General features: G+C 43.9%; 1 pseudogene; it reads left to right on the top strand.

Moving 5' to 3' along the window:
* The first annotated feature begins 8,476 nt into the window (after window positions 1-8,476).
* LOC147826878 (coiled-coil domain-containing protein 126 pseudogene) lies at window positions 8,477-9,211 on the top strand (annotated as a pseudogene).
* Window positions 9,212-10,064: the final 853 nt, after the last annotated feature.

The raw sequence follows: 10,064 nt of genomic DNA, 5'->3' as shown, positions 1-10,064 counted from the left end.
GCATGTGATAATAACCTACAGCTCAGATTCTCAAGTGAAACAGACCCAAGTTCAAAAATCTCTATTGTCGACATCCTATGTCCCTGACCCGAATTTCCTCACCTGCAAAGTGGTGGGTGACCATACTGCCACCTCTTAGGGTTGTCCTAAGAGAATGCAGACAGAGCACTTTGCAGTATCTGTTGACAGTATCAGCATTTCAGAAGGGCTCACTGAATACCACACAAAGTTAATGACAAGACCAAGCCGGTAAGTACGGTCGGAGAGTTTGTAAACATGAAGGTCCCAGCAGAAGTTCTTATAAGTATTTGAGAGAGAAAGGTTGTAAAGGGGGAAGAAACCTAGCCATCTTCAACTTTACCCGTTAAACCATATTAAATGCTAGAAGAATGTAGTCAGCTATTCGTTTTGAGAAAATGGAGTAGTTAATCAAGATTATGGACTTGGCAAATTGCTATTCATGTATAAAAACAAAGAAGCAGTCTCAGCTCTCCAGCAAGTTAGAAAGAAGATTTTCTCTATATCTCATTTATTCATTTATTTATGATTTCATTGATGGATTACAGTGTGTGGATTGAACTCACGACCTTCCCCATACCAGACAAGTGCTTTACCACTAAGCTACATCCCAACCCTATTTAAAATTTTTGTTTTGAGACAGGGTCTCTTTAAATTGCCCTTGAACTCACAGCCCCCTGAGTAGCTTGGATTACAGGCGAGCACCACACCTGGCTCTCTATCTTTCTTAAGACAAATACTGTATTCTTGGCTTTCTGTCATTGTGATAAAATATCTAAGAGAAACAACTTAAAGGTGGAAAGGGTTATTTTGGTTCATGGTTTCAATCCATAGTCATCTGGCCCCATCCCTTTGGGCCTTTGTGGAGGCAGTAGAAAGAGGGGCTCACTTTATGGTGGCCAGAGGGGAGGGGGGAGCATCCGCTCAAGGGAAACTGCCAGTGATGTCACTTCCTTCCCTGGACCCCACAGGCTGGCGACCGGGCCTCCAGTAGATGAGTCTTCGCAGGACATTTAAGATCTAAGCCATACAAGGGCCAAGGATTTAGCTCAGTGGTTCCACTGCCTGCTTTGCAAGCGCAAGGTCATGAGTTCGATCCCAGTACCAAAAAAAAAAGATCTAAGCCATACAAATATCAACAGGATTTTTACAGAAAACAAGATACAGAACAAATAAAGAATTTAACAACTAATTTGTGCTGTAAAAGGATGGATAGTGAACATTAAATCCTGCTCTCTTTCCCCCAAAATAAGGCCTACCCGGAAAATAATCAGGCTTGAAAACTAGAGATCAAAAACGCCAGCCCCAAGCAAAAACGCCTATCCCTTCTTGCCTTACCTGCATCACTGTTCCCTGGCTCAGTGGCTACTCAAGGCAGGTAAAGTGAGAACAGTCTTATTTTCAGGGAAACACGGTATTATATGTGCCACCAAAGCCTAGAGAATGGCTGGAGATAAGATTGGAAAGTACATCAAATTCCAAGAGGCAGTTAAGTCTAACCTAACCTCAGATGCAAAGCCAGATAATGCCAAAAAAAAAAAAAAAAAAAATAGAAGCAAATGTAAAACAAAAGCATGCTGCGGTTTCATCTTGTTTGGGAGGGAATCAATAGAATCTGTTTCATTCTTACCATGTGTAATAATAGAATTATGGATTCAAGTACAATTTTAATTATATGGTAAGCTCTGGTACAATTAGGAAATATGTTGTACTAGGTAGGCTGACTGTTTTTTATTTGGGGTGTTTGGGGGGAGTGGGGGGGTGTGCATGTGTGTGTGTGACAATGATCAGTATGTATTGCAGACTGGCCTTGAGCTCATTATATACCCAAGGCTGGCCTCAAACTCACAGTAATCCTCTTGTCCCAGCTTCCTGAGTGCTGGGATTATAGGCGTGTGCCACCATGCCTGGCTCATGACTGCTTTTTTAAAAAGTCCCACAGCCCAGTGACTAATGGCAATGAAATGGATTTCCAGCTCATGGAAGTATTAGTCACAAGCCCCAGCCAAATGCAGCAAGAAATGTCACTTAGCTATTCACCTAGGAAGAGGAGGACAGGGTTTTGATGAGCACCTATAGCCCAGCCACCAGGTATGCAGGCTTCTTCCCTCCCACACTGAGAAGGCAGCCTCCTTCCGGGCCAATGTCCTGTTAGTCAGGCTTCCGGCAGGAAAGCAGAAACCATTCAGAATTTTGAATAGGAAACTGTGGGAAACCAGAGCATGCCACCCCCAATAGGAAGGGCTGTAGGGGTGCAGACAGAGGAAGAGGCAGCTGCAGGAAAACTTCCTGTCCTCCATCTATTTGCCTAAAAGCAGGACACAGATTTGCAAAGACAAAAGGTGCCCTGTCCCATCTACCAGGGAGGACAAACTGAATGACAGAAGAGAACTCTGCGCCTCTGAGCTTGGAGATGGTGCCAGAGGAACCTTCATTAAGCTGCACTAACTCATCTTTTTTGCTTTCATTTTCCTTCCTCCAGTTGCTGTCTCTAGAGACTCAAAGTCTTTTTCCTTTGGTCATTTCTCTAAAAATGTACTGCTCTTTGTTGAAACTGCTGCTGAAGCTGGAATTCACAGTTACCTCTTTGAGAATAACTCCTTCCTGGGTGCCTCCCCGGGAATGGGAAAACGCATGTTAAGGGCTTGTTTGTTTTTTTCTTGATAACCTTAGTTTGGTTGCAGGGTCTGTTCCAACCAGGGCTTATTCTTTGCCTGAGGAATGCAATGTAGGGAGTCAGTGTTTACAGGCCCCCTAAAAGGTCTGAGGAAGCAGGGGTCAGGGAAAACTGTGGCTGGCTCTTGGGAATGATGGGCAGAAGCTGCAGGAAGCTGCCAAGGACCCTGGCTGCTGTCTGACAGGGGAGCAGGCACCTCAAAGGGGCGCACCCTGAGGCTGGGCAGAGGCCAGCGAGCCACCACCCGCCCACCTGCCCGCGTCTGCTGCTGGATCAGCATCTACTTCTGCCTTGCTTCCACCCTCTTAGTCTCACCTGCGTCTTTCTCCCTGGCAGAATCCAAACCAGAACCCAGAGGGCCAAGGGTTCTGAGAAATAAGTGTTCAGAAGGGAGCAAACGATGATGATCTGAAAAGAGACTCTCTAAAGCTCTGGAGGAAAAATCACAGAAAACAGCATGGTTGATGCTCGTCATCTTCGGTTGTTACGGTTTTTGTTTGCTTTTTTTTTCTTCCTGCAATCGTTATGTTATTCACAGTCACCACAACCCTGAACCAGAAAATGCTGAGCCTCTGCTTCCAGGGAAAATGCCTGGGAGGCTCTGATCATAGCATTCCATCAGCTGGTGGACACAGAACTCCATTTCATGTGTGTTTCTGTTTGATGACACCTTATTTAGTATCTGTTGTTGACTCACTAACATCACAGTCATGGCCAGGGGTGCTATAATTCAACCTAACAAAGCACCCCTAGCACACAGATTTCCTCACTAACGTACTAAGGTACATTGTGCCTTCTCCACTTAGGAATGCTAGACGTCTCTTCAGTATGATGCTCCCAACCATCTTAAACACCAAAATCACCAACAAAAGGCACAACAATTTGAAAGAATGGCACTAAGTAGGCCATGTGAAGGGGACTTATTTACAATCTGAGGGTTAAAGCAAGAAGGCAGAACAAAGTCAAGTGTGGTGACACATGCCTGTAATCCTAGCATTCTGGGAGGCTGAGGCAGGGGGACTGCAAGTTCAACACTAGTCTGGGCAATTTAGTGTCTTAGTGAAACCTTGTCTCAAAAGCAAACAAAACCCCACAGTGTGGAGGCTCTGGGTACAATCCCCAGTGCAAAACACAAAGGCAGAGCAAGCCAGGTATATCCTAGCACCCTAGGAGGCTGAAGCAGCAGGATCACACGTTCAAGCAAAGGCCAGACTAGACAAGCTGGTGAGACATTGTCTCAAAAATTTTTTTTCAAAGGGGTGGGGATGTAGCTTAGTGCAAAGGCCCCCAGCACTATACACACACACACACACACACACACACACACACACACACACACACACACGAAGGTCAAGTATTGTTCAACCTCAGCTGGAAACTTGTACATCAAGCAACACAAACTTTTCATTGCTCTGCATGTCTATGTGAAACCACAAAGGTGGCACGAGTTTAGAATAAATTTTATTGGGTAAATTTGCAAGTACAGGGCTAGGAATTTAGCTCAGTAGTTTTGCTGCCTGCTGAGCAAGCACAAGGACCCGATTTCTATCCCCAGTACCAAAAAAAAAAATTTGCAAGTACAGAATCCACTGAGAGTAAGGATCAACTTTACCTATAATGGGAAAAACATGAAGGAAATGAAGCACAAAAAAGAAAAAACATTAAATGCACATTTAAAATTCTCAACATCTTCAAAAACAAATCCAAGGCTGGGTGTGGTGGCACACATCTATAATCCCAGCACTCGGGAGGCTGAGGCAGGAGGATCACTGCAAGTTTGAGGCCAGCCTGGGCTACATAGTGAGTTCAGGGCCAGCCTGAACTACATAGTGAGACCCTGTCTCAAAAAAAAAAAAAAAAATGCAAATGACTGAGGTAGCAGTAATGGTTTATCAGACTAGATTAGTTTAGAGTAGAACAGATGAGGATGTGACCCAGGCATTCCACCCAAGAGAAAGGGCTCCACGAGTCCACACGGAGGCTGGTTCACAAATATTCACCACAGCTGTACCTGCACGGGCCCAGCCCTGGAAACGTATCAGTGTTGTGCAGCAGCCAGGCGGATGCAACCAGATACGCAGTTGATGCAGCCCAGAAAGCAGCAAGGATGAACCGTTGATGATGGGAAGCAGCGGGGATGAATCCCAGTGTAACTTTGCAGAGAAGATAGATGGAAGAGGGCAGGCAGTATACAATTCTGTCAGTAAAAAGTCCTAGAAAACACAAACTACTCTGCTGGGAAAGGAGTTAGGAAGCTGCAGGGCTGATGGCTGCACTAATTATGTTGATTGTGGTGATGTTTTTATAATTGTGAATGTCAAAACTCATCTCAGTGGGCACTGTTAACATGGAAGTTTATTGTATGTCAATTATACCTCGATAAAGCTGAGAAAATATAAATAAACAAGTAAGTATTGTAACCTATACATATTATTTTGATACACAAGGAATAATCAGTTAGAAAGCATAGTGGGACAATGTCTTGTTGCCATACACAAGATACAAAATGACCTGTACAGGAAGTGTAATGAACAGGATGCTGAGCATTATATGAAAAGAATATAATGGCTTTGTAGCAATTTGAGTCTTTGAAAATATTTGGAAGAATCAAATTGAATAAATGAGAAGACACACTGTAGGATCAAACGGGAAGATGGAAATGGGTATGGACTCACAGTGATGGCGAACCTTTTAGAGCTTTCAATGATACAAATAGCCCACTGTGGCACGAGTACCACTGTATAGGTTTGCCACCTCTGTACAGGGCACGAGATGATGGCTGCTGAGATCTCCCACTCAGAGACTAAGGGGCGTGTTCCCTGAGCTGCTTGTGGCTGTTGGTGGACGCATCTCTGGGAAGCTCCCCTACCTGGAGAAAGCCACCTCTCCCAAGCTTAGCACTGGCTCTCCTCTGTGGTTCACGTCTAATGACTGGTCAGCCAATGACAGGTTGAAGTTCACGTCTACTGACTGGTCAGTCAATGGCAGGAGGATGTTTTACAAAGGCCTAGTCCTCTTACCTTGGTTTAGGACAACTATAAAGTTTTATTCCCTCTCAAGAAAACCCTTAGGGATTGGCTGCCTCACTGGTCAAGTTCACTATAATCCAACTATTCCCTCTGCTCACCCTCTCTCCCTCATGCCCATGGTGTCAATCCCAAGGTCTCTCCCTAAGACATCTACTGATACAAAGTTTCTTCTAAGACTGCTCCCCTAGGAACTTGACCTACATCCCAGGGTAAGGGTGTCAATTATATTCCAACTGAAGTATACACTTAATGCAATTTCTAATTGGAATAACAGTGAAATGATTTTATTAAATAAAAATAGCCAAGAATTAGGGAGTAGGCAGGCTAAGAACAACAAAGCTGAAATTGAAACACAAGAAATTAAATTTCATCATAACCAGGCATGTTGGTGCACACCTGTAACCCAGCTCTCAGGAGTTTGAGGTAGGAGGATTGCTAAGAGTTTGAGACAGCCTGGCCTACATAGTGAGTTCAAGGCCAGCCTGGATGGCATAAGGAGATCCTGTCTCAAAACGCAAACAAACAAATTTTATTACAAAGATGTAATAATTTAAACAGTATACTAACGGTGCAATACTAGAAAGCCAGAGGAGCTGAAATCAGAACACATGCACCACAAATAACCTCCAGAATATTACCTTTCAGTCATGGTCTTTCTGCTTCCTTGAGTTTCTGAATTCTGTCACTTCCCTAAGGATATCAATTTCTCAGACCCTTTTCATAGAAGTTGTTCATTCCCTCATTTGGATACCAATAGTACTGCTATGGTTTAGATCTAAAATGTCCCCCAAAAGTCTCATTTTGTTCAGGGTAGAACTTTGGAAAATGATCGGATCATGGAAGTGGATTCATCCACTAATGAGTGCATGACTGAATATGCTGTCAGGAGGCAGGGCATGGTCAGAACAGGCAGGTCACTGCGGGTGGAACCTGGAAGGAAGTATGCTTGTTCCTGGCTCCCTGCTTCTTTCTCTCTACTTCCTGCCACCATGCTGAGGCAGGAGATTAGGGCATGGCAAAATGGCTGAGGAAATGGACGTGACCTATGAATTACAAAGTTCTAGGACACGTGGGTGGAACTGTTCCCAAAGCCCTGCACTTGGGACTAGTCAGAAAGTGCTACCTTTAGTTTTTCTTCCAAGAACTCAAGCAGGTTTTGGACAGCGAGGCCTAGACCTGAGGTCGGCCCGAGGAGTGGGAAACACAAAGATGGCCACCCTCCAGCTCCGTCACAGTGGTCTGCTCCCCCTAAGAGTGCACTTCTTTCCCTACTTTTACTTGGCCCACCCTTGCTCTGTAAAGCAAGTTTCTTTTCATTTCTTCATACCTTTAATAAATGTGACACCTCGCAAACTTTTCTTGTCTTGACCAATTCTTTGTTCAGTACAGAAAGAACCTAGAAACCACCTCTAGAAGGAAACTCCAGTGCCCTCAAACCCAGTAACAATGCCCCTCCTCCTGTCTCACTTTCCAACAGAACAGCCTGAAGACGCTGTTCGCTGCCCTCATGAGCTCGCACACACTGCTCCCCCCACCTGCTTGTTCCTCTCCCATTCATTGGGTTACACAGGCAGCCCTGAGTCCTCCTGCTGCAAGTCTCCACGGTCCTTTGGATGTGCCCAAGGCACCCCGGACTCTGTGTGGTGACTACTTCAATGTCGGGTCCCCGCCCAGCCTGTGAGCTCCTTCTGCTAGAGATGGGAAGGGCACCTTCATGGCTGCATCCTTGTGCCTCTCGAAGTGCAGGGCCCACAGCAGGTCCTGCACAGCACAGTGTGGCTCAGCAAGGGGCAGAACTCAAGAGGAAACTACTGATTGCTCCCCAGTCCCAGCTGCACCACTTCCTCCCTAAGGGACTGTGGGTGATTTTCCTGCCCTCTGGGATGCATCCTTGCTGTCCTCTGGACTGGAGATAACGATAGCCACTCTTCAGGGTGGCTGTCAGGTGTAAAGGAGAGGATAACGTGAAGGGCAGAAGACAGTTCCTGGCACACCGAGGGCATTCAGTAAAGTCCAGTTTCTTTCATGTCTCACATTCCTGCTTACCACTTGTCCTCTCCCTTCCTCATTCCTTGCCTTTCTCCTCCTTCTTCTCATCTCCTCCCTCTCCTCAGCCTCATAAATTTGGAAACAGCAACAGGAAGAAAGAAAACTCACTTACATGGACCCAACCATCAGCAACTTCAAAGTGCTCTGACTCCCAGCCCATGACTCAGCTGGCCTCACCTCATTGTTGACCCACCTTAATAAATAGTTGACCTTTTAGCTCACCTGTCAAGGAAAGGTTGTTAGAAACAAATTGAATGTACTCATCTGGGTGTGTCCTAGAATCTTCCTAATGAGGAAATGCAAAGAGTCTAAGTACCTCACTGAATCTTGGAGGAAAGAAGCTGTGGAATTTCTATAACGAAACCCAGCTCCATCCTTAATACTGACATGGTCATTAAAATCCAAATGCTGCTCATCCTGACTCCCAAGTCCCGGCCTTTCTCCATCCTGACCCGAAGGCTGCTTCTTGAGGGCGAGACACCACTGACGCCCGCTCCTCTGCTTTGGTTGGGCCGCTTGGGCTTGGGAGCCCCATGCCGATGGCCACAGCAACTAGAAGCCCACAGGGACCAGACACAACCAAGGAAACAAGTCTCCAGCGCTTGACGGGACAGTATGATGTGTACAACCAGTTGGTACAGGAGTTAATGTAAGAGTAGAGCAACCTTGCCAAAGATGAAGAATATGTATTAGAGAAGTTTTTTCTTTTTTCCTTCAGAGGTTTTGTTTGGGAGCTTGTCTCCAGTTACTGCTTTACAATCAAGTTTGTTTACTTCATCAGAAATGATTTTTACAATCTCAAGAAAAAATATGTCCCAGAAATCGAGTTTATTATTGCCTGTGTTTGGACTCATTTGGGGAGTGATGTTACTCCACTATACTTTCCAGCAACCAAGACATCAAAGCAGTGTCAAATACCAGATTTAAGCAAAAGATATGTGAAAGCTCTTGCAGAGGAAAATAAGAACACAGTGGACATCGAGAATGGTGTTTCTGTGGCAGGATATGCTGATCTGAAAAGAACAATCGCTGTCCTTTTGGATGACATTTTGCAACACTTGGTGAAGCTAGAGAACAAAGTCAACTATATTGTTGTGAATGGCTCAGCCACCAACACTACCAATGGCACTAATGGGAATTTGGTGCCAGTGACCACAAATAAAAGGATAAATGCCTCAGGAAGCATTAGATAGCAGTTGAAGATCACCTCGTGCTGCTATATCCACTATGGAGTATATCCTATTGCAGAAAAGCCTTTCAATTGCTGGCTAGGAGAGAGTAATACTTTACAATAAAAGCCCAACATAGTTTCAAGGAATTTGGTGGATTCATGGAACTCTTAATTCTGTATATAAAATTTTAAGTGTTACTAGTTTGCTTCCAGGCAAGTCTCTTCCACATTGTACCTTATCCTTAAGGCAACATGGCTGATGTAGTGAGCAGGTAGGTGATCTTTGTGTAAATATTTTGTGTTTGAGATCAAGCTGAAGCAACAACACTAAAATACATGGATTTGTTTCCATAAAATATTTATTTAAGTATATAACACTTTTTCAGACAAGTGGAGAATATTGTTACTGAATCATTCTTCTGTCATTTGTTCTCAGTAGATGTAGCTGTTCAACTAAGGCTATTAGAAGATGTGCTTTCTTCCAGTACTATATTTTGTTATTCAGATTATGAACAGAGAAAGGAAGTATAATGTTGAAAGTAATGTTTTGAAATCATGACCCAAAGAATGTCTTCATTTGCACTGTCCTTCAGAGTAACTGAAGGTTGTTGTATATTTTTAAAAGTTATATCTGTAAGAGTATAATCTTGAAATGGTAGCAACCACTGTCTGTAACCTAGTCTAAACATTGGGGGCAATTTAATGACATTGAAGTCATATCGCTAATCTCATACTTAAAACTTACTTACATATATTCTGAAAAATAAAAATATTTTTATGATGAAAGGAAATATAATTGTATTCATGATTTTTCACATGCATGAATGTTAGTTTAGAAGTTTAACCTCTTAGCTGGATGCAGTGTTACATGCCTGTAATCTCAGCTACTCAGGAGGATAAGGCAGGAGAATTGAGAGTTCAAGGTCAACCTAGGCGACTTAGTGAGACTGTCTTTAAAAAACAAAAATAAAACTTAACTCCTTGAGTGTCTGTGCCATCAGGAAAAGCACATGATTTCCATGTTTGGGTAATTTTTGCTTTTGTTATGTTGGTGGGAGAGTCAGGGACTCAAGGACTTTAGTCAGACGTATATAATACAGGTATTTGTGCGGCTTAAATT

Source organism: Heterocephalus glaber, unplaced genomic scaffold, assembly GCF_053883595.1.
Source record: "Heterocephalus glaber isolate CG9 unplaced genomic scaffold, H.glaber_assembly_v1.0 deba00001460, whole genome shotgun sequence".
NCBI classification, from domain to species: Eukaryota; Metazoa; Chordata; class Mammalia; order Rodentia; family Bathyergidae; genus Heterocephalus; species Heterocephalus glaber.
Note: the sequence above shows the minus strand (reverse complement) of the source record. Positions and strands in the feature narration are given on the sequence as shown.